This window comes from Hemitrygon akajei, chromosome 24 (genome assembly GCF_048418815.1).
Source record: "Hemitrygon akajei chromosome 24, sHemAka1.3, whole genome shotgun sequence".
NCBI lineage: Eukaryota > Metazoa > Chordata > Chondrichthyes > Myliobatiformes > Dasyatidae > Hemitrygon > Hemitrygon akajei.
Genome location: NC_133147.1, coordinates 59,933,489 through 59,958,833, shown reverse-complemented (window position 1 = coordinate 59,958,833; position 25,345 = coordinate 59,933,489). Strand labels below are relative to the sequence as shown.

The 25,345-nt window shown below is 44.8% G+C and overlaps 1 protein-coding gene and 2 non-coding genes across 3 annotated transcripts in view; all 3 read right to left on the bottom strand.

The window, feature by feature from the left end:
* LOC140715772 (uncharacterized) overlaps nt 1–25,345 on the bottom strand; it is an 89,064-nt gene that overhangs the window by 41,550 nt on the left and 22,169 nt on the right. The window lies entirely within an intron of this gene.
* Nucleotides 15,757–15,828, bottom strand: trnad-guc (transfer RNA aspartic acid (anticodon GUC)). Its single transcript has one exon. It is a non-coding gene; the product is annotated as a tRNA-Asp (tRNA).
* trnam-cau (transfer RNA methionine (anticodon CAU)) lies at nt 17,500–17,571 on the bottom strand. The gene has a single exon. It is a non-coding gene; the product is annotated as a tRNA-Met (tRNA).

The following is a 25,345-nucleotide window of genomic DNA, read 5'->3' as shown; positions in this document are numbered from 1 at the left end:
ATGCTCATTATTTATTGATATTTATTTATACCTGTATCTGCATTTGCATTGTTGCCCATTGATCCTGTTTACGATTACTGTTCTATCAATTTCCTCAGTATGCCCTCAGAAAAGTAATCTCATGGTTGTACATGGTGACATGAATGTACTCTGATAATAAACCTTACTTTGAACTGTGAACTTTTAACTTTGAAGCCAGGTGGGTTGGGGAGAGGATGAAGTAATAAACTGGTGGGGAGGGTGTGATAATTGGAAAAAAGTAAAAGGCTGAAGAAGAAGGAATCTGAAAGCAGCGGAAAGTGGACCACTGAAAAAAGGGAATGAGAGAGGCACCGAGGTGGGGCGACGATGGGATAGGCAGGTAAGGAGAAGTGGTAAGTGGCCAGACTGGTGAATAGAAGAAGAGGGAAAGGGGAGGAAACAAATTACTGGAAGGAGAAGTTGTTGAATCTGCCATCAGTTTGAAGGCTATCGAGACAGAATATGAAGTGTTGCTCTTCCAACCTGAAAGTGGCCTCATTGTGGAAGAACAGTAGGCCATGGACCAACATGTCAGACCAGGAATGGGGATAGGACTTAAAATGGTTGGCCACTGGGAAATTCTACTTTGTGTGGATGGAGCAGAGGTTCTCAACAAGGTGGTCCCCCAATTTACGTTGGATCTCCCAATTTACAGGAGGCCGCATCAGGAACACTGAAGACAGTAGACGACCCCAATGGATATACAGGTAAATTGCTGCCTCACCAGGAAGGGGCATTTGCAGCCCCGAATGGAGGTGATGGCAGATGTAGCATTTCTGTCACTTTCCTAGAGGGAGATTAGTGAGGTGGGAACAAATGGACAAGTTAATTACAGATCCCTGTGGAAAGCAGCAGAGGGAGTGTAAAGATGTGTTTGGTGGTAGGGTCCAGTTGAAGATGATGGAAGTTGCGGAGAATGAAGTTTTAGATGTTGGGCTTATCAGGTGGATAATGAGGACAAGCGGAGTTCCACCCCTGTTAAAACAGCAAGAGGATGGGGTGAGCATGGATGCAGGTGAGGGTAGCGTCAATGGTGGAGGAAGTCAAAACCCGTTTTCTTAAGAAGGAGGATATCTATGATTTTCTGGAATGGAAAGCCTCATCTTGGTCATAGATAAGGTGGAGACAAAGGAACTGAGAAAAGAGAAAAGGATTTTTACAGGAGACATGTTTTGAAGAGGTATAGTCAAGTTGGCCAGGAGAATTGGTAGCTTCATAAAGGATATCAGTGGATAGTTTGTTTCCAGAGCTGAAGAAATAGAAATCAAGAAAGGTGAGTGTGATGTCAAAAATGAAACAAGTCAATTTAAGGACAGGATGGAAAATCAAGGCAAAATTGATGAAATTGTGCTCAGCATGGGTGCATGAAGCAGCACTAATTCAGTCATTGATATAGCGCAAAAAGAGTCGAGAAGCATTAACAGGGAAGGCTTGAAACATGGACTGTTCCGCATTGCCACCAAAATGGCAGGAGTAGCTGGGGCTCATGTGGGTGTTCACGCCGACACCTGAAATTTGCAAAAAGTTGAAGGAGACAGAAGAGAGTTTGTTGAGGATGAGAACCAGTCTGCATGATGGAACCATTTATATCCAGATACTTTGCTTTTTCTTCCTTAATGATAGCTTCAAGTATATGACATTGAGAGGCCCCATATTAGGAAGGATGGCGAGGCTTTTGGGAAGGATGCAAAAGAGGTTCACCAGGATGTTGTCTGGATTTGATGATATGAGCTATAACAAGAGATTAGTCAAACTTGGGTTGTTTTCTCTGGAGTGGCGGAGGCTGAGGGGAGACCTGATAGACACTCAAGATTAAGAGAGACATATTTAGTAGACAGACAGTATCTTTTTCCCAGGGCTCAAATGTCTAATACTAGATGGCATGCATGCAAGGTGAGAGGGGGTCATTTTAAAGGAGATGTGAAGGACAAGTTTTTTTACACAGAGAGTGATGGGTGCCTGGAATGCACTGCCTGGGTTGGTAGTAGAGACAGAAACAATAGGGATTTTTATGAAACATTTAGATAGGCACATGACCATGAGGAAAATGGAAGGACATGGACATTATGTAGCAGAAGAGATTAGCTCAGTTAGGCATCTGATTATTAATTTCATTGGTTTGGCACAGCATTCTGGCCTGTTCCTGTGCTGTACTGTTCTATGTTCTTAAAAGGAGCTGGCACTGGTCATTCTGTCCCTCAAACCTTTTCACAAACTATTTAGTTAACAGATTACACCACAGAGACAACCTGAAAGAAGTGGGGAGTTTGAAGGCGGTGACTGGGTATTGTTGCTGGGACCCACCTTTTCATAATTAACATCAATGGTTTAGATCAAGGAGTCGCTGAAAATGTTAAAAGGAAAATGGTCGTTTTGGCCAGAAAGAACTGAAATCTGCAAATCAGCAAACAGGAATGAGTCAAGGACAGTGGAAGGCAGTCTTTGTCCTTGCCACGCGGTGGAAGGAATGAGGTGACCATTTTGTGAGACCGTTAGTGCAGACGCCATTTTGTGAACTGTTCAGTGAACTGGTTCTTGCTCATGGATCAGAGCAAATGAAAGTGTACTCAAACATCAAATTACATTTTTTTAATCGAAGTATGTATACTTTATATAGTCCTGAGATTTGTCTCCCTACAAAGAACCAAAGAATCAAAGAAACAAAGAATCCCAAGAAAACCCACCAAAACAAAAGAAGACCGCCAAACCCCCAATGTGCAGAGAAAAGAAAACAAGTCATCCAAACAATAAAAGTAAGCAAACAGCATTTACAACTGAAGTTTGCAAATGTGCGATACAGTCACGGCATCACTGCAGCTGACTCAGAAGCCCTAAACTGCAGGTCACAGCCTCTGTTCAGCAGAGATGAGTAAACCTCACGGAGCATCATTATCAAAATATCCTTCACGGTATATGCATTTGCTTTGTTTTAGTTTACATTTTACAGGTATATTCCGATGATTACATCTTCCAGCCATTCACATGCTGATTATCTGATAGACTTTGGAACATTTCCATTTAAAAAGCTGTACATTTGGTTAGGTAAATAACAAACTGCAGACTTGTAGAAAGAGCAGCCTGTGATCTGAACTTGCCTGAGCCCAGTGCCCAGCTGACCTGCTGAACTGGCTGAACTAGTCTGAGTTAGAAAGAACAAAGAAAGTTACCTGAGGCACAAATCGGGAGGTGGTGGAGCGAGGAAGTGCCAATAATTAACACTGGAGCCTTGGGCCAGATCCAAGAGGTCAGCTGAATGAGCGCAAGCCAACAAAATCGAAAGATAACAGATTGACCAGATAAGGAAAAGGATAAACATTTGAGATTTTCAGGAATACAGATAGCTGATAGGGTCATCAAGAAAACTTTTGGTACATTGGCCTTCATAAATCAACGTACTGAGTACAGGAGATGGAGTGTTATGTTGAAGTCATATAAGATAGTTACAGTCTGGAGTATTGTGAGCAGTTTTGGTTATCCACATACAGGAAAGATGTAGATAAGGTTGAAAGAATACAGAGAAAGTTTACAGCTCTGCCAGGTTAAAAGGAAAGAAATATTAGGATTTACAGAAAGCTTGAACAGGTCAGGATTTTATTCCTTGGAATTTAGAAGGTTGAGAAGAGATTTGACAGAGGTACACAAAATAGTCAGGTTAAATGCAAACAGGCTTTTCCCTCTGAGCTTAGGTGGGATTATAACCAGAAGTCATGGGTTAAGGGTAAAAGGTGAAAAGTTTAAGGGGAACATGAAGGGAAACTTGTTCACTCAGTGGGTCATGAGAGTGTGGAACAAGAAGTCAGCACAAGTTGTGCATGTGAGCTTGAATTCAACGTTTAAGAGAAGTATGGATAGGTACATGGAAGGGTGGGGAATGGAGGGCTATTTTCCCAGTACGGGTTGATGGGAGTAGATGGCATGAACTAAATGGGCCAACTGGCCTGTTTCTGTGCTGTCCTTTCCTATGACTCTGTTGTCAAAGTACACGTATGGTCTTCATACACTTATTGCAGGTATTCATAGTAGATACAAAGAAATACAATAGAATCAATGAAAAACTACACACAAAGACAGGATCAGAATCAGGTTTAATATCACTGGCATATCCACATAGAAAAATATATAATATTAAATTAAGTAATCATGCAAAATGCAAAAAAAAGATGTAGTGTTATTTTCATTGTCCATTCAGAAAGGGAGGAAACAATTGCTGAAATGCTGATTACTGGTAGCAATGAGAAGAGGGCATATCCTAGTGATAGGAGTCCTCGATGATGGATGCTGCCTTTTTGAGGTATCATCTTTGGAAGGTGTCCTCGATGCTGAGGAGGCCAGTGTCCATGATGGTACTGACTAGGTTTACAGCTTTCTGCAGCTTTTTCCAATCTTGTGGCCCTTCCATAGTAGATGGTGATGCAACTAGTTTGAATGCTCATGGTACATCTGTTGAAATTTGCAAATCTTTGGTGACATACCGAGTCTTCTTAAATTCCTACTGAGATATAGCTGCTGTTGTGCCTTCTTTGTATTGCATCAATATGTTGGACACAGGATAGATTTTCAGAGAGGTTGACATCCGGGAACTTGAAACTACACCCACTTACCAATGATGATCCCTCATTAAGTACTCATGTGTGTTCCCTCCACTTCCCCTTCCTGAAATCCACAATCAATTCTTTGATCCTATTGCGATTGAATGCAAGATTGTTCTGGCGACACCACTCAACTAGCTAATCTATCTCGCTCCTGTAAGCTTCCTCATCATCACCTGAAATTCTGCCAACAAGAATTACATCATCAGCAAATTTATAAATTGATGGCATTTGAGCTGTGCCCAGCCACAGAGTAGTAGGTGTAGACAGAGTATAGCAGTGGGTTAAGCATGTATCCTTGAGGTGTTCCAGTGTTGATTGTCAGCAAAGAGGAGATGTTATTTCCGTTCCGCACAGACTGTGTTCTCCTAGTAATGACTTCAAGGAGGGAGGTACAGACTCCAGGTTTTGAAGCTTGGTGATTAGAACTGAGTGTATGATTGTGTTGAATGCTGAGATGTAATCAACAAATAGGAGCCTGACATAGGACAAACAACCAATGCGTAAAAGAAGACAATTTGTTCAAATCCCAAAAAAACTAACGATAAATGTATAAATAAATAAATAAACTTCAGAAGACAAACTGTGCAAATGCAAAAAAAAATAATACTGAGAACATGAGTTATAGTGTATTGGAAAGTCAGTCCAAAGGTGGTGGAATCAGTTTAGAGTTGAGGTGAGTGAAATTATGCATCCGGTTGGAGGTGAAACACCTCATATTCCATTTCAGTAGATGCCAACTTGATGTCATGAACATCAATTTCTCTAACTTCCAGTAATTCCCCTCCTCTCTTTTTCCATTCGACATTCTAGCTCCTCTCTTACCTCTTTCTCATTGCCCCGCCTGCCCATCACCTCCCTCTGGTGCCCCTCTACCTTCCCTTTCTCCCATGGCCCAGTCTTCTCTCCTATCAGATTCTTTCTTCTTCAGCACTTTACATTTTCCACCAATCATCTCCAAGCTTTACACTTCATCTCCCAATTCACCCACCTACCTACCTCACCCTCAGCTGTCTTTACCCATCATCTGCCAGCTTGTACTCTATCTCCTTGTACCACCCTGGGTTCTTTCTCCCTAATTTCCAGTTCTGATGAAGGGTCTTAGCCCAAAATGTTAACTGTTTATTACCCTGCATAAATGCTGCCTGATCTGCTGAGTTCCTTCAGCAATTTGTGTATGTTACTAAGGAAAAGGAAAAAAATAAATTTTTTTGAAGAAGGTTCCTCATGTCTATGAGATGTGAAAGGAGAATTGACTGTCAGATATGCACTCAGTGGCAACTTTATTAGTTACACCTGTTACCTGCTCATTAATGCAAATATCTGATTAGCAAGCTATGATACAGCAGCACAATGCATAAAAACATGCATTCATGATCAAGAGGTTCAGTTGTTGTTCAGACTAAACATTAGAATGGGGAAGAAATGTGATCTAGTGACTGACTGAGGAATGCCAGATGGAGTTGCTTGAGCATTTTACAAACTGCTGATCTCCTGGGATTTTCATGCACAACAGTCTCGCGACTTTAAGAGAATGATGCGGAAAACAAAAAAAAAACATCCAGTGAGCATCAGACCTGTGAGGGAAAATGCCTTGTTAGTGAGAGAATTCAGTAGAGAATGGCCAGATGGACTTAAGCTGACAGTAACTCAAAGAACCATACGTTACAACAGTGGTGTGCAGAAGTGTATATCTGAGTGCATAACATGTCCAGCCTGGAAGAGAAGATTCAGCATGACATCTAAAATTTCGACAAGCTTCTATAGATGAGTAATGATGAACATGTTGAGTGGCTGCACTACGGTCTGGTGTGAGGGGCAGTAATGCCTTGAGCGGAAGATCCTGCAAAATGTAGTGGATTGGGCACAGTACATCATGGGTGAAGTCCTCCCAACTATTGAGCACATCTACACGAAATGTTGGCACCCATCATCAGGAATCTCCCCCATCTAGGACATCCTCTCTTCTGACTGCTACCATCAAGAAGAAGGTACAGGAGCCTCAGGAATCACACCACCAGGTACAGGAACAAATTACAGCCCCTCAGCCAACAGGCTCTTGAACAAAAAGGGCTAACTTCAATTAACTTCACTTGCCTTGTTAGTGAGGCGTTCCTACAACCAATGGACTCTTGATCTCACGTTCTCAATATTTATTGCTTGTTTATTACTAGTTGCATTTGCACAGTTTTTTGTCTTTTGTATTCTGCATGTACACCCTAGTTGAATGGTCTTTCAGTGATTCTATTACAGTTGCAATTCTATTGATTTGTTGATTATGCCCACAAGAAAATAAATCTCAGTTTTCTATAGATTGACATATGTGTACTTCAATAATAGAATTTACTTTGAATTTTGAACTTTGGAGTTTGGATGGGCTACAACAGCAGAAGACCTCACTAAGTTTCACTCCTGTACTTAATAACATGGCTATTGAGCAGAGTTGAAAGAATAAGAATACAGAGTCATAAAGATGAAATCGCAGGTCAAAGTAATCTTGAGGAGTAATAGGAAGACTAGCAAGTTAGTGAAATAAGGTGTTTCATATGGACAGGGCAGTTGGGATTACTGGAAGAAAGAAGGAAAAGCAGTTTAAGGTTGAACAGAAATAAAAAAATATATAAACAGAATTGCAAAAACTCTTAAGAATGAGTTGTTTTAATGCAAAATTTGTGGTTCCAGAGTGGGGGAGCTTATCCAAATGACCCACTGGTATGGTCATCATGGAGAACTGGACTCAGAACACATGCATATTTACTCCTCAATCATACTTCATTTTACTTATGCACAAGGAGAACAGGATAGAGTTATATTGGCCCTTCAGCTCATCTAGTCCATGCTGAACCATTTAAGCTGCCTTCTTCCATCGACCTTACCAGGATTATAGCCCTGCATACTCCTACCATCCATGTACCTATCCAAACCTCTTAAATTTTGAAATCAAACTTGCATGCACCACGTGCATTGGCTTGTTCCCCAACCTCACAACCCTCTGAGTGAAAAGGTTTCCCCTCATGTTACCTTTAAACTTTTCACTTTTTACCCTTAACCCCTGACCTGTAGTTCCCAACCTCAGTGGAAAATCCTGCTTGCACTTACCCTATGTATATCCCTCAAAATTTTGTATGTCTCTGACAAATCTCCCCTCAATCTTCTATGTTCCAAGGATTAAAGTCCTAACCTATTCAATCTTTCCTATCTCAGGTCCTCCAGTCCCAGCAACATCACACTGGAGCACTGTTAGACCACATTCAAGAATGCCTAGTTGCTATTCCATGCCCAAACTTCATAAAGTCTGATCACCTGGCTGTACTTCTACTCCCTGAGTATAGGCAGAGACTGAAGACCGTAGCACCAGCAGTGAGGTCCAAAACAGTATGGACAATAGAAGCACAGGATTTTAAGAACCTGCTGGGTTCTTCCAGCATTTTGTGTGTGTTGCTTTGTATTTCCAACATCTGCAGAATTTTTTGATTTTAATATCAAAAGATTAATCTGTTAAGCAAAAAGGATAAGAATGGAGAATTTTAAGAATACAAGCAGTGACATCTCTCTGGAAACCAACCATTGCAGGACAGATGCCCCCCATGTCAGAAACATGGAGATTACATTGGGACGAAGAGGAATGATAGATAGATAGATAGATAGATAGATAGATAGATAGATAGATAGATAGATAGATAGATACTTTATTCATCCCCATGGGGAAATTCAACTTTTTTTCCAATATCCCATACACTTGTTGTAGCAAAACTAATTACATACAATACTTAACTCAGTAAAAAAAATATGATATGCATCTAAATCACTATCTCAAAAAGCATTAATAATAGCTTTTAAAAAGTTCTTAAGTCCTGGCGGTAGAATTGTAAAGCCTAATGGCATTGGGGAGTATTGACCTCTTCATCCTGTCTGAGGAGCATTGTATCGATAGTAACCTGTCGCTGAAACTGCTTCTCTGTCTCTGGATGGTGCTATGTAGAGGATGTTCAGAGTTTTCCATAATTGACCGTAGCCTACTCAGCGCCCTTCGCTCAGCTACCGATGTTAAACTCTCCAGTACTTTGCCCACGACAGAGCCCGCCTTCCTTACCAGCTTATTAAGACGTGAGGCGTCCCTCTTCTTAATGCTTCCTCCCCAACACGCCACCACAAAGAAGAGGGCGCTCTCCACAACTGACCTATAGAACATCTTCAGCATCTCACTACAGACATTGAATGACGCCAACCTTCTTAGGAAGTACAGTCGACTCTGTGCCTTCCTGCACAAGGCATCTGTGTTGGCAGTCCAGTCTAGCTTCTCGTCTAACTGTACTCCCAGATACTTGTAGGTCTTAACCTGCTCCACACATTCTCCATTAATGATCACTGGCTCCATATGAGGCCTAGATCTCCTAAAGTCCACCACCATCTCCTTGGTCTTGGTGATATTGAGACGCAGGTAGTTTGAGTTGCACCATATCACAAAGTCCTGTATCAGTTTCCTATACTCCTCCTCCTGTCCATTCCTGACACACCCCACTATGGCCGTGTCATCAGCGAACTTCTGCACATGGCAGGACTCCGAGTTATATTGGAAGTCTGATGTGTACAGGGTGAACAGGACCGGAGAGAGTACGGTTCCCTGCGGCGCTCCTGTGCTGCTGACCACCGTGTCAGACCTACAGTCTCCCAACCGCACATACTGAGTATGTATGGCCAGTGTAGGCTCCTTTTCCCAAGTTTTACCTTTTCTATTTTTTGACTCTGCAGCGAGGGTCATGAAAACCCAATGGGTGTGCAGAGAGGTATTTAGTTTTGTAAATTTGTGTGCATGTCAACTGAGCCAATAAAGATAACTGTGCATTAAAACAGATTCCCCATGTGCTTAACAGATCATTATTGTTGAGGGTTGATATCTGCCACAGTGGAAACATGAAATCAGCAGGATTTGAACCTTGCAGAGAAACCCTAATGGGTTTCTAGACCATTATTTTAACTACTCAGCCATGACTACAGTAATCCCTAGGGTTGACTCAGCAGCAGGGGCAGTGATCGTTTCCACTCGCCTGGTGAAGGTGGTGCCCAGGTCGCCTTCTAGAGCCACGATGGTTTGTGTGGTGAGGGCTTTCAATGAAAAGAATCTTAGATTTGGACCCAGCTCTCAGGCAGTAATGGCGATGGGGGTACTGGACTGATCAGCTGGGCTCTGGCTCATTACTGATCCTTTAATCAAGTAGATGACCAGGTTTTGCTTAACATTCAAATCATTGAGGCACCAAGTATAAAATTTGGTTACTGAGTGTAACTCCGGATGGCATTCAGATGCACACTCACTGGGAGGGTATTGATGGAAAGAATCTCCCTTCCTCTTGGAAGATTCTTCCCTTCTTCTGCTCACTTGCAGGCCTGGATGTTCCATTGGGCTTTGAGACCGTAACACATAGGAGCAGAATTAAGCCATTCAGACCATCAAGTCTGCTCTGTCATTCCACCATGGCTGATCTATTATCCCTCTGAATACCTCTCTCCTGCCTTCTCCTGTAACCTTTGACACTGATTAGGCAAGAACCTATCAAATTCCTTAACTATACCCAATGACTTGGCTTGTACAGCCATCTGTGATAAAGAATTACCCAGATTCACCATCATCCGCTTATGAATACTTTCCTCATCTCTGCTCTAAATAGATGTCCCTCTATTCTGAGGCTGACCCCTCTGGTCCCAGACTTCCCCCACTATAGGAAACATTCTCTCCGCACCCACTCTGACTAGGCCTTTCAATATTCAATAGTTTTCATTGAGATCCTGCTCCCCTCATTCTTCTAACCTCCAGTCAGTATAGACACAAAGCCATCGACTTCTCCCCACACATTAACCCTTTCATTCCTGGGTTAATTCTTGCAAACCTCTTCTGGACCCTCTCCAAAGCCAGCACATCCTTTCTTAGATAAGTGGGGAAAGCCGCTCACAATACTCCAAGCCTTAGCATTACATTCTTGCTTCTAAAAACTTAGTCCTCTTGAAATGAATGCTTTCATTGCATTTGTTCTCCTTGCCATCAACGCAACTGCAAGGTAAACTTTAGGGAACGCTGTACGAGAACTCCCTTGTCCTTTGACTTTTGAATTTTCACGCTATTTAGAAAACAGTGCATTCTTTGACCAAAGTGCATGCATGTACTTCTCTACACTATGTTCCATCTGTCACTCCTTGCCCATTCTCCCAATCTAAAGACACCCTGCATCCTCATCACTACCTGTCCTTCCACATATCTTTGGATCATCTGGAAACTTGGCCAAAAAGCCTTCAATTAATGCATCTAAATCATTGACATATAATGTATATAGAAGCTGTCCCAATATTGCCCCTGTGGAACACTACTAGTCACAGGCAGCAAACCAGAAAAGGTTCCTTTTATTCTCATTCTTTGCCTCCTACCAGTCAGACAACCTTTTATCCATGATAGTATCTTTCCTGCAGTACTATGGGCTCTTACCTTGTTCAGCAACCTCATGTGTGGCACTTTGACAAAGTACTTCTGAAAATCCAAATAAACTACATCAACCGACTATCTTTTATCTATCATGTCTATTATTTCCTCAAAGAATTCCAACAGATTTGTCAAGCAAGGTTTCCTCTTCAGTCCTATTTTGTCTTGTGTCTCCAAGTACCCCAAAATCTCATGCTTAATAATGGACCCCAACAGCTTTCCTACCATGGACATTTGTGATATGGTGCAACTCAAACTACCTGCGTCTCAATATCACCAAGACCAAGGAAATGGTGGTGGACTTTAGGAGATCTAGGCCTCATATGGAGCCAGTGATCATTAATGGAGAATGTGTGGAGCAGGTTAAGACCTACAAGTATCTGGGAGTACAGTTAGACGAGAAGCTTGACTGGACTGCCAACACAGATGCCTTGTGCAGGAAGGCACAGAGTCGAATGTACTTCCTAAGAAGGTTGGCGTCATTCAATGTCTGTAGTGAGATGCTGAAGATGTTCTATAGGTCAGTTGTGGAGAGCGCCCTCTTCTTTGTGGTGGCGTGTTGGGGAGGAAGCATTAAGAAGAGGGACGCCTCACGTCTTAATAAGCTGGTAAGGAAGGCGGGCTCTGTCGTGGGCAAAGTACTGGAGAGTTTAACATCGGTAGCTGAGCGAAGGGCGCTGAGTAGGCTACGGTCAATTATGGATAACTCTGAACATCCTCTACATAGCACCATCCAGAGACAGAGAAGCAGTTTCAGTGACAGGTTACTATCGATGCAATGCTCCTCAGACAGGATGAAGAGGTCAATACTCCCCAATGCCATTAGGCTTTACAATTCTACCGCCAGGACTTAAGAACTTTTAAAAAGCTATTATTAATGCTTTTTGAGATGGTGATTTAGATGCATATCATATTTTTTTACTGAGTTAAGTATTGTATGTAATTAGTTTTGCTACAACAAGTGTATGGGACATTGGAAAAAAAGTTGAATTTCCCCATGGGGATGAATAAAGTATCTATCTATCTATCTATCTATCTATCTATCTATCTATCTATCTATCTATTTGCAATTTTCCAGTACTCTGGATCCATTTCAACATCCAGTGATTCTTGAATAATCCTCCACAATCTCTTCAGCTACCTGGGCTACTCAAATAGGTGACTTATCTACCTTGAGACATTTCAGCTTCGTAAGTGACTTCTCCTTAGTAAAAACAATGACACCTGACACTCTTGCATTTCTGGAATTTTGTTAGTATCTCCCACACTGAAGATTAACACAAAATATTTATTAAGTTTGTCCATCATTTATTTGTTCCCCATTACTACCATTCCAACAGTCTGATATATGCTATTATCTGTCTTTTACTCTTTATACATCTTAAAAAGCTTTTTGTAATCCTTTTATATTATTGGCTATCTTACCTTCATATTTCATCTTTTCTGTATGGGTTTCTTAGTTGCCTTCTGTTGGTTTTTCAAAGCTTCCCGATCCTCTACTTTCCCAATAATTTTTGCTCTATTATATGCCCTCACTTTTGCTTGTTGTTATCATTAACTTTGCTTATCACTCACAATTGCCTCATCCTCCCTTTATCTTCTTTATCTTTCCAGCACCTTCCAGAAACTCCAGCCATTGCTTTTCTTCTATCGTCCCCTTCCAATCAACTTTGGTCAGCTCCTCTGTCTTGCCTCTGTCGTTCCCTTTACTCCACTGTAGTATGTACACATGCTCTTTTAGCTTCTCCTCCTCAAACTGCAGGGTGATTTTTTTTTTCATATTATGATATCTGCTTCCTAAAGGTTCCTTCACATTAAGCTTACTAATCAAACTGGGTCATTACATAACACCCAATCCAGAATTGTTATTCCCCTAGTGGGCTCTACCACAAGATGCTCTAAAAAGCCACTTCATAGACCTTTTACACATTGCCTCTTTTGGGAGTCAGCATGAACCTGATTTTTCCAATCTGCCTGCATATTGAAATCCTCCATGATTTTTGTCCCATTGCACATTTTACATGCCTTTTCTATCTCCCATTGTAATCTGTAGCCCACATCCTGGCTATTGTTTGGAGGCCTGTAGAAAACTCCTATCAAGGAATTTTTTACTTCCGGAATTTCTTATCTCTTCGAACAAGGATTCTACGTCTTCAGATCCTTTATCTCCTCTTTCTAAGGATTTATTTTCTTTAGCAACAGAGCCATCCCACTTACTCTGGCTAACTGCCTGTCATTTTGATACAATGAGTATTCTTGGATGTTAAGTCCTACCTATAATCTTCTTTCAGGCATGACTCAGCATTGCCCATAGCATCACACCTGCCAAATACTAACTGTGATACAAGAGGAGCCACTTTCTTCCATATATTGAATACATTCAAATTTAACACCTTCAGTCCTCCATTCATCACCCTTTTCGATTTTGACCCCCGTTACACCTTAACTCCATCCCACTGACAGCAATTTTGCTGTATCATCTGCACCGAGTTGGATGTCAAGTCAAGTCAAGATTATTGTCATTTCGACCATAAACAGCTGGTACAGTACACAGTAAAGATGAAACAATGTTCCTCCAGGACTCTGGTGCTACATGAAACAACACAAAACTGCACTGGACTATGTGAGACAGCACAAGGCTACACTAGACTACATAAACCAACATAAAAACTGCACTAGACTACAGACCTGCACAGGGCTACATAAGGTGCGCAAAACAGTGCAGAGCAGTAAAATAATGAATAAACAAGACAATAGGTACAGTAGAGGACAAATTACAATATAATAATAAATAATGTAGATATCAGTCTAGACTGGGTATTGAGGAGTCTGAAGACTTGGGGGAAGAAACTGTTGCACAGTCTAGTCTTGAGACCCCAAATGCTTCGGTACCTTTTGCCAGATGGCAGGAGGGAGAAGAGTTTGTGTGAGGGGTGCGTGGAGTTCTTCACAATACTGTTAGCTTTGCGGGTGCAGTGTGTGGTGTAAATGTCTGTAATAGCGGAAAGGGAGACCCCAATGATCTTCTCAGCTGACCTCACTATCCACTGCAGGGTTTTGCAATCCGAGACAGTGCAATTCCCCGACCAGACAGTGATGCAGCTGCTCAGGATGCTCTCGATACATCCTCTGTAGGATGTGGTGAGGATGGGGGGTGGGAGATTGACTTTTCTCAGCCTTCGCAGAAAGTAGTGATGCTGCTGGGCTTTCTTGGCTATGGAGCTGGTGTCGAGGGACCAGTTGAGATTCTCCACCAGGTGAACACCAAGAAATTTGGTGCTCTTAACGATCTCAAAGGAGCAGCCGTAAACGTTCAGCGGAGAGTGGTCGCTCCGTGCTCTCCTGAAGTCAACAACCATCTCTTTTGTTTTGCTCACGTTTAGAGATAGGTTGTTGGCTCTGTACCAGTCTGTGAGCCGCTTCAGCTCCTCTCTGTATGCAGTCTCGTCGTTCTTGCTGATGCGACTCACCACGGTCGTGTCATCGGCGAAATTGATGATGTGGTTCAAGCTGCGTATTGCTGCACAGTCGTGGGTCAGCAGAGTGAACAGCAGTGGACTGAGTACACAGCCTGGCCCCCGTGCTTAATATGATGCTGTTGGAGATGCTGCTCCCGATCCGGAATGACTGAAGTCTTCCAGTCAATTGGCCCATCCTCTGCCTATCCCGTCGGTTCCCATCTCCCTGCCAAATTAGTTTAAACTCTATACAACAGCTCGAGCAAACTTGCCTGTATGGGTGGGTACTGACTGATTCCCCACCCCCTCCGGTTCATGTGCAACTCACCACTTTTGTACAGGTCATACCTTCCCCAGAAGGAATTCCAATGATTCAGTAATATCCTTGCCCCCTTCATCAATTCTTCACCCACGCATTCATCTTCCAAATCATCCTATTTCTTACTCTCACTCATGCATGGCACAGACAGCAGGCTAGAGATAACTACGAGGTTCTGCTTTTCAGCCTTCTGCCTAACTCCCCATATTCTCTCTTAAGCACCTCCTCCCCATGTCGTTGGTACCAATATGTACCACGACTTCCGGCTATTCAGCGTCCCGCTTTCGAATGCTGTGGACCAGATAAGACCCTGACATGTGGGAGGCAACAAACCATGCGGGTGGCTCTTTCAGGTCCACAGAATCTGGTGTCTGTGGAACTCCCTATCACTACTGCACTCCTCTACTACCCCCACCCCTCCCCTTCTGAGCTACAGAGGCAGGCACACTGCGAGAAATCATGTCGCTGCGGTTTCCCCCTCTTCACTGCCTACATATTTCCGTTCCCCCTCTTGACAGTCACCCAGGTACCCGACTCCTGCATTTTAGGGGTGACTCCCCGCCTCCAGCTTCGATCTATCACCTCCTCATTTCCCAGTATGAGCCGAAGGTCGTCCAACTTCAGTCCAGTTCGCTAACAGTCTCTAAGCAGCTATAGCTTGATGCATTTCTTGTAGGTGTAGTTATCAGGGAGACGAGAGGTCTCCCAAATTTTCCACATTTTCACAGCCCACTAACTATGTACTAACAGGAAAGAAAATTTACTAGTATATTCGCAACCTTAAACGGACGGATTACTTCAAACCTAAAACTAAACTAGCGCTTTAATCGTTTTCTTTCAGCATTGATAAAAAAGCGACTTAGATTTGTATTAATATAGAAACATAAAAGAATGCTTCTCCCCGTCGGGGAATTGAACCCCGGTCTCCCGCGTGACAGGCGGGGATACTAACCACTATACTAACGAGGAACTGATGTAACAGCATGCTGTATCATTCCCCTAACAGAGTACAGGAAGACAGTATTGCGACATCTGCGGATTTTCTTTTGTTTGCGATGGGACTACAGCATTGTTTGTTTTTTTAACCGTGAAGCCTCTCGGAGATCTCAGGATTGCTTTCCATAAGATCATAAGGGCATAAGACATAGGAACGAATTAGCCGCTTCGGCCCATCTTATTTGCTCCGCCATTCCGTCGTGAGTGATTTACTATCCCTCTCAACCGTACCCTCTGACACCCGGACTACCGCTTTAGAAGTAGCCAATGACTTGGCCTCCACAGCGATGTGTGGCAATGAATTCCACAGATGCACCACCCGTTGGTTAAAATTCCTCCTCATCCCTGTTCTAAAGGAACGCCCTTGTATTCTGAGACTGTGCCCTCTGGTCCTAGGCTCATCCATTATGGAAAGCACCCTCTCCACGTTCACCCTTTCAATATTCGACAGGTTTCAATGATATTTCTCTCAACTCTCAACCTCATTCTTCTAAACTCTAGCCAGCCAGTGCAGGGCCTAAAGCCATTTGTATACGTTAACTACTGTCATTCCTGGGGTCAATCTCGTAAACCTCTGGACCCTCTCTAATGCCAACACCCCATTTCTCAGATAAGGGGCCCAGGACTGCTCACAATACTCCCAAGTGCGGTCTGACCAGCGCCTTACAAATTCTGAGTGTTACACCTGTGCTTTTATATTCCAGATCCTCGAGACATTAATGCTTTTGCGGTTTTGACACTCCTGGTTTCAAGGCCGGATGAGACGCTCCGATTCGGGCCTGATTGTGCTTCGGTAAGCAACGTTCACCATCAATGGAGACATTGCGTTGCTGATCCCGACCTTCCGGAGGGAATCGGGGGAAGTGGGGAGAGCTTCCTCTGCTCCTTGTGCTAGAACACTCATCTGTGCCTGACATGTATAGTTAGGCTGTTTCTTTTTCTCTTTTCCCACAGCGCCTCGCGGCACAGCTCCCACCGTTCTGTTGCTCAGAACACCTAACACTACACAGTGTTAATTACCTGAGTCTAATCATCGCAGCCACTCACTTAGCCTCAGAATCAAAATCAAGCTTCATACCACTGTACGTCGCGAAATGTGCAGCAGTCCAGCGTAATACTCAATAAAATGCTCTCTCTCTCTCTCTCCCCCACACACACACACACGTTTAATTAATTAAAAATTAAGAAGTGTTTATTGCTTGTTTTCGCTTTCTCAATTCTGATGAGCAAGCATCCATCTGAATGTTTAAATTCGTTCCACTTTCCGTGGCTGCGGCCCAATCTGCTGTGCGTTTCCAGCGTCTTTTATATTATGTGTTACAGAAGAATATGACTTTATAGAGGGTACATGGAGCTTAGAAAAATATAGGGCTATCGGTAACCCTAGGTAATTTCTAAAGTAGGTACTGTACATGTTCGGCACAGCATTGTGGGCCGAGGGGCCTGTACTGTGCTGTAGATTTTCTGTTTTATACAGCAGATAGAACTGCACACAATGGGAGAATCTTCCTAGCCAAGTAAAAACTCAACAGAACTAAAAACTGATGAGATAAAAAGGTATCGGTAGGACTTCAATTGAAATAGTACATAAAATATGAAACTTCCCGTGTTTTCAAAAACACCGGCAATTAACGACCATTGCCATAGCAGAGGATGGTTTCGATCCATCGACCTCTGGGTTATGGGCCCAGCACGCTTCCGCTGCGCCACTCTGCTGTTGAGAAAAGCTATTTCCATTTTTCTTTCTCTCTCTTAGTCTGTCTGTGAGTGTGCGTGTGCCGGTCCGTGAAATCCACTTCATTCCATTTACTCGCTTCACTTCAGATTCAAAATTGAAGACTGTCTATTGTCATTCTTCGGTACACGAATGTAAAGGAGAATCAAATGATGGTTACAGTATATTTACACAATAAATATAAATATGAAAGCAAACATTGTACACAATGTACAAGTATCTGAATATGGCGTATATACCATATATAAATGGACAAATTATGTGTACATAAAGTGATGCTAGGTGTCGGAGTGTACATAAGGTGACTGACAAGAATTGACCACTTAATGCAACTTTGTTGATTCCCCTTTTCCTGCTTTCACTTTCCCTCCGCCTTCTTTCTTATCTTCTGCCGCGCACCTATTGTGCCGTTTATGCTTTACCCTCGTCTGCACCCTCGTTAATGTGTTTTAAGTACACCGAGAGCAGCAGGGTAATCGGGAAATGAGTGGGACCTGTAAAGGGCCAAAGTTATAACACTTTGATGGGCCCAGAGACTTTGGGCAAGGTCCAAGCGAATAGTTCTCATCTATATCCACGTAAGCGAAAGATATTATATAAAGAATTTTCAGCTGGAGTAGTGAAAACCAGCTTTGAGATTACCACGATTTAAAAGATTTACTTAAAAAAATTAAATCCGCAGAGCCTGGGGAGATGTTTTCCTGGCTGCTGTCGGAGACCGAGGAGAGTCCCTTTCAGAGATATTTTGTCAATGTGCCTTCTAATACTTTCACAGATGTGTGGACTAACCTTCACAACTGGCAGAAAAATTTTCCATAGCCTGAAAACTGCTGAGCAATTTAAATGTTTTTTTTGGTAAATGTACGATACAGATAATTAAAATGAAAATTGAAAGAGTACATGCATTTTAATTTATTTATTAATTGGAAGGTTTAATGAAATACAGGACTACAAAGAAAATCTTTTAAGTTTTGTAAACTTTATCTTGGCTGTCTTTACTACAAATCCATTTTCTATAAGCACTGTCCAGTTTACTTTCACATTCTGATGAAAAATATGTCTTAATCCTCATTAGATCATCCAAATGTTCCACTTCTAGTCTGTTTCTGGATTTACAGTTGATTGAATCCACACTTACAGTCAGCACTAGAAGCTTCAACTATGTCAACATGAATTGACAGTTCTTCAAATTCCTGGTTTTTAAGCACATAGTTCAACATATCAGTGAGCATCTTAGTTGAACCAGTCTTAACTTTCTAAAAAAGGACAAATTTGAAATCATGATATTTTTGAGGCAACATCTTTGTCGGAGTTTATGTTAGCTGAGTATTGAGTATTGAGAGAATGTCAGCTGAATATTGAGAAAGTAGGGAGGCATGGGATCCAAGCGGACATTGCTTTGTGGATCCAGGACTGGCTTGCCCACAGAAGGCAAAGAGTAGTTGTAGATGGGTCATATTTTGCATGAAGGTCGGTCACCAGTGGAGTGCCTCAGGGATCTGTTCTGGGACCCCTACTCTTTGTGAATTTTATAAATGACCTGGGAGTGGAGGGATGTGTTAGTAAGTTTGCTGATATGACAAATGTTGGAGGTGTTGTGGATAGAGTGGAGGGCCGTCAGTGGTTACAGTGGGACATTGATAGGATGCAAAACTGGGCTAAGAAGTGGCAGATTGAGTTCAACCCAGATAATTGTGAAGTGGTACATGTTGGTAGGTCAAATATGATGGCAGAATGTAATATTAATGGTAAGACTCTTGGCAGTGTGGAGGATCAGAGGGATCTTGGGGTCTGAGTCCACAGGATGCTCAAAGCAGCTGCACGAGTTGACTCTGTGGTTAAGAAGGCGCATGGTGCAGGGAGACTTCCGGTGGCTGTAATGGAGTAGGTTGCAGTAGCTACATGCTCTGAAATTATTTGCTTACTTTGCTGTTTAAACCTATCTCGGTGAGAGCACCATGAGTAGAAAACACTCTAAAAAAGAGGCTACTTTAGAGGCTTTGACTGAAATGTTTCAACAAATGTCAGAGAGACTCGAAAAATTTGATAAACTGGATGATTTGGAATCCAAGTTTGACTTGTTACAGAATTCCTTCGACCTGGTTAAATATGAACTGAAAACGCTTAATGGGAAACTTGGAAGTATACAGCAGACTGTGAGGACACAGGTTTAAGGTGTTGGAGAGTAGGTACAGAGGAGATATCAGGGATACATTTTTTACTGAGAGAGTGGTGAGTGTGTGGAATGGGCTGCCAGCAATGATGGTGGAGGTGAATATGATAGGGTCTTTTCAGAGTTATTTGTATAGGTACATGAGGGCTATGCATAAGCTTAGTAATTTCTAAGGTAGGGACATATTCGGTACAACTTTGAGGGCTGAAGGGTCTGTATTGTGCTGTAGGTTTTCTATGTTTCTAAAATGCAGAATTGAAGAGAGAGCACGCGATAGCAGCACTGGGAGAATCAGCAAAAGGGATTCTGAGGTATTGTGAGCGTCCTGATTTCAAACTCTGGATAAATGTGGGACTGTGGGACTTGGTCTGTAGCTGTGAGTCTCTAGTACAGTGTGCGAGTGTGGGGTTCATTCTGTACCTGTCAGTCTCTGGTACAGTGTGAGAATGTAGGATGTAACTTATACCTGTGATTCTCTGGTAGATTGTGACTGCGTTGATGCATTCTCCGCCTGCCATTCTGTTGGACATTGTGAGAGGGTGGGATTCATTTTGTACCTATGTGTCTCTGTTATAGTGTGATTGGGGGTTTATTCTACACATGGTAATGGATGGTATAGTGTGAGAGTGTGGACATCAACCTCTATCTGAAATTGTCTAGTAGAAGGAGATTTCAGGATTCATTCTTTACTTGTCAGCCACTGTTATAGTACAAAGTGTGGGCTAATACTGTCCTGTCAATCTCTAGTACTAGACATGTACAGACTGAGAGGGGAGGGGGGGAGAAGGAAGTAGAGAGGAGAGGGTGAGTGTGAGGGGAGGAGAGAGGGGAAGGGGAGGGATGAGCGTAGGGGAGGAGATAGGTGGGGAGAGAGGAGAGGGTGATGGTGAGGGGAGTGGTACGGGAGAGGGTAGCGAAGAGTGTAGGGGAGGAGGAGATTGGAGGATAGAGATGGAGAGTGGAGGGAGAGGGAGGGGAATAAAGGGGGGAAGGGGGTGAGAGGGGGATGGGGAGAGAGGCGGAGGCAGGGAGAAAGGAGAGGCAGAGGGGGAATGTGGAGGGGGGAGGGACGTGAAGGGAGAGGGACGAGTATGGGGAGACAGGGAAGGGATAGAGGGGAGAGGGGAGTAGAGAGAATGGGGGAACGGAGGGAGGTGGGAAAGAGGGACGGGGAGGGTAGGGAGTTTGTGGAGCGAGGGAGTGAATGAGTACGGAGTGAGGGGGAAGAGTGTGAGGGTAAAAAGTGGAATGAGGGTGTAAGAAGCTGTTGGGGAGGGGGATAATGGCAGAGGGGAAAAAATGGGGAACAGGGCCGGGAGGTGGAGGGGCAAGAGGGGAGGGGTTGGGGAGGGGAGAGATAGCAGAAGAGGAAAGAAGAGGTGGGGAGTGAGGGAGGTGAATGAAGCTGGGAGGAGAGCACAGGAAGGGGCGAGAAAGGGGGAGTGGGGAGAGTGGTAGAGGGTGGCGGAGGATGGGTGAGAGGGGTGGATGGGGATGCGGGAGATGGGAGAGGTGGAGAAGGGGATGGGAGAGTGGGAGAGGGTGAGGGGAGGGGAGAGGTTGGTTGAGGGCAGTGGGGAGGGGGAGAGGGTGAGGTGGGTGGGGAAGAGATCAGAGTGGTTAGGGAGTGGTATAACGGAGAGGGGGAAGGGAGAGGAAGAGTGGGTTGAGTGGGTAGGGAGGGGTAGAGTAGGGCAGAGGGAGAGATGGAGAGTTGGAGGGGAGGGAGAGAGTGGAGTGAGGGAGGAGGGAGGGGTGGGAGGGGGAGGGAGGGTGTGTAGAGGGTGGAGGGGGAGGTGAGAGAATGGTGGATTAGCGAGGAGATTAGGGTAGAAGAGGGGAGAGGAAGTTTAGGGAGGAAATTGAGTGGGGAAGGGGGATGTGTGAGTGTAGAGATAGAAGGGGAGAAAGCAGTGGGGGAAGAAAAGGGGAGTGGGGATGGGAGAGGATTGTGAGGGGGGTAAGGAGGGTGGCGACCGAGTGCGGGAGACTGCAGAGAGGGGAGAAATGCTGGAGAGGAAAGTGGAGTTGTGGGGGTAGGGAGGGAGGAGAATGGGGGTTGGGGAGAGAGCAGGGAGAAGACGGAGAGCAGGGTAGAGGGTGAAGGATGATGGGTGAGATGTCGAGGGTGCTGGAGGAGATGGGAGGGGGGATAGGAGAGGGGAGAAAGGAGGGGACGGGGTGAGGGGAAGGGGAGAGGGTGGTATAGGGAGAGGTAGAGGTAGAATGAAGAGGGAGAGGATGAGGGAGGGAGGGGGAGAGTGGAGGGGATGTGGGGATGGAGAGAGCAGGTGAGAAAGGGCAGAGTGGGCAGGGAGGGGAGATTGAGGGGCGAGCGAGAGAGTGTGGTGAGGGGGAGGGAGGGTTTGGGAGAAAGGAGGGAAGGCATGGGGGAGGGGGAGAGAGGGAGAAGGGAGAGGGAAAGGGGGGGTGGACTGTAGAGTGTAGAGTGTGGTGAGGGGAAGGGAGTGGGGATGGGCAGAGGAGTGGGGGAGGAGAAGGGGTAGAAGAGGGGAGAGGGGCACAGGGAAGGGTGGAGCGTGGAGATAGAGGGGGAGGGGGATAGGGTGCGAGGGGGAGGGGAAGGAGGGGAAAGGGGAAGGAAGAGTAAGCAAGGAATGAGGGGGCAGAAAAGAGGTGAGGGAGGAGGGGAGGGGTAGGGGATGGTAGGGGGAGAGGGTGTTGGTTGGATCGAGGGGAGAATGGGGGCGTGCAGGGAGAAAGAGAAGGGGTGAGAGAGGTGGGAATGTGGAGCGGGGTAGAGGCTGGAGGGTGGATGCAGGAGATGGGTGGAGGGGGCTGGGGGAGGGAGTTGGGGGAGTTGAGAAGGTAGTGGTAAGGGGAGGGAGAGGGGGAGGGGGTGAGGGGAGACAGGTCGAGGGCAGGAGGGGCAGGGGAATAATGGGGAGGGTGGGAGAGGTCTGTGTGGGTACCGTGGGGAGGATGTAGAGGGGGAAGAGTGGGGGATGGAGAGATTGGCAGGAGCGGGAATGGGAGAGTGAGGTGAGGGAGGAAGGAGGGGGTGGGAGAGGGGAGAGGGGGATGTGGTGGGAGGAGGAGGGAGAGTGGGGGAGTAGAGGGTAGATGGAGGGGAGAGGATGGGGGTGGAGAGAGTGGGAGAAGAGAGCGAGGGAGTGGGATAGGAGAGGGGTGAGGGGGAGGGAGGAAATGGGGAGGCTGAAGAAGGAGAGGGTCAGGGGGATGAGAATGGAGATTGGGGGAGGTGAGGGGGAGGGGCAGAGGAGTGGGGAGAGGGAGATGAGAGGATAGAGATGCAGTAGGAACACAGAGGGGGGAGGGGGAATGAGGGGTGAGTGGGGATAGAACGGGAGAGGGAGACGGGGCAGGAGAGAAATTGGGAACAGAGATGGTGAGGATGCAAAAGGGGAGGTGGAGAGGAAGAGGGGAGTGAGTGGGAAGGAGGATGGGAGATGGAAGGGGAGGGAGGGGAGAGGGGAGTAGAGAGCATAGGGAGTAATTGGGGAGGTGGAGATAGGGGAGAGTGAGAGGGTAGGGCGGTGAGGAGAATGGCTGAGGGGAGATGGAGAGGAGAGAGAGGGGCAGATTGGGAAGGGGAGGGGGAGTCTGGGAGATGAGGGGGAGTGGGGAGGGGGAGAGAGGGATGTGGGATGGGGGTGTTGGTGTGGGGGAGAGGGGGAACAGGGACTAAAAACATAACGTGAATGGACATTCAACTCTCTCTCTCTCTCTCTCTCTCTCTCTCACACACACACACACACACACACACACACACACACACACACACACACACACACACACACACACACACACACACACACACACACACACAGAGCAACATGCATGTATGCATTCTCAACTCTCCTGGCAGTCCCAGCACCTCTCCAAACATGCTAATAGTGTAACCCTGCTTTCCTTCCTCTCTGTTCCACTTAATGTAGTAGTGATTTCGATCCTATCCCACAGAAAGTAATGGCTCCCCTAATGTATCACTTGCTACCTGGTGGAAATGGCGGTGATGGATCTGATGATTGTTATTTCTGACCTCTTGCTGAAATGGACCTTCATGGTATATTTCCAAGTTTAGTTACTCTACCTTACCGCCAAATGCAGCTTTGTGATTTACTTAGCAAGCAGCGGGAGCTAGAATACATGGTGCCAGATGTTTTTGCAGACCAAGACGACTTCTTACAATTCATCTGTGGAAGTTTATTCTTCTTTTCTCAGGTCTTCCTTTTATTTTCTAGGTGGCTGTGGTCCTATTGGAGTCTGTGATGTACAGTTCCAGTTCTCTGCAAGTGGGGTCTCAGACATGCTACGTGACCTGGTGTTTCGATATCTTCAGTTGTGGCCTAGAAGAGATGAGCCTTCAAGGTGCAGATGGTAGACAACTTGGTTCCTCACCAATGCCACCAACTGAAACGTCAGAAGAATCTGAAATATCGAGACAGTAGGCAATGTGTGGTTCTACCGTCAGAAAAAATCCTCTGCACTTGAGTGATCCTCTCTCGCTCTCTCTTGAAGGTAGGTGAAAGCCTGTTGGTCTTTGAGTCAGGGAGTTCAGAGAAGTGATATGTAATTCCATAACATCGAAACAGTGAGCTGTAGGTGTCTTGCTCTCGTTTGTTGCAGGAGCGACCTCTTTTTCCACCGTCAGTGAGAAAATGCCTTTCTGACATACAGAAGTTTTGGGATGGAGTGTAGTTTTTTGATGAACTATCTATATCATGGTCTCTTCGATGTCTTTGCAATTGCTTGCATGGTGGGGTGGGGAGCAAGGGTCAGTGGGTTTGCTGGAGCAAGTGGGGGTGGAGGATAGTCGATGCTTTTGCTGCTGCTTTTGTATGAGGGGGAGGGTGGGCTTGGGGTTCAGACATTTCTGTCCCTCATTCTTTTGGTTTTTTTTGTTTCGTGGATGTCTGCGAGGAGTAAGACTTTCAGGTTGCTAACTCTATGTGTTCTCTGATATTAAATTGAAACATCGAACCATTGATTGCTATCTGGGCGATGGTCGCTTTACCATTTCATCAATTTGTGGCCATTTGCTGTGAGAAGCTAAAGACAAAACACTGACAGAACAGTGACTGCGATGTGATGTTTATACAGTATCTCCGGTACTTCCTCGACAGATATGTAATAACAGTTAGTGGTGTTTCTTGGGGTCACATCTCGAAATGAAGTTTGCATACATTCCCTGCATGGGCCGCCTTCAATACATTTCATCATATTCTGATTCCTTGTATCCCATTCAACATGTCCTTGCGTTAATTTTTTTGACAGCCAGGCAGATTGTAGCAACCAGCAGAGTTTTCAGGAGACTGCAGGACCACAGTAATGGGGAAATTGACAGAGTTCCAGGGATAGATAGCTGCAAGAAGTCCATGGTTTTGCCTTTCAGTATAGCAGGCACTTTCATGTTGCTGTGGATTTCGATATCAATCAACGTATTAATCAGATTGTGTCATGGTCCGGATCGGTTCCACTTTAAACTTAGTTAGGTTGCGATCCGGACCATTGACTCCTTGTTCCCTTCTAATTCCGTTTCATGTGTCCCTTGAGCTTGGCAATCAAGGTAATCTACCCTTGACCTGAACCGGCAGCTT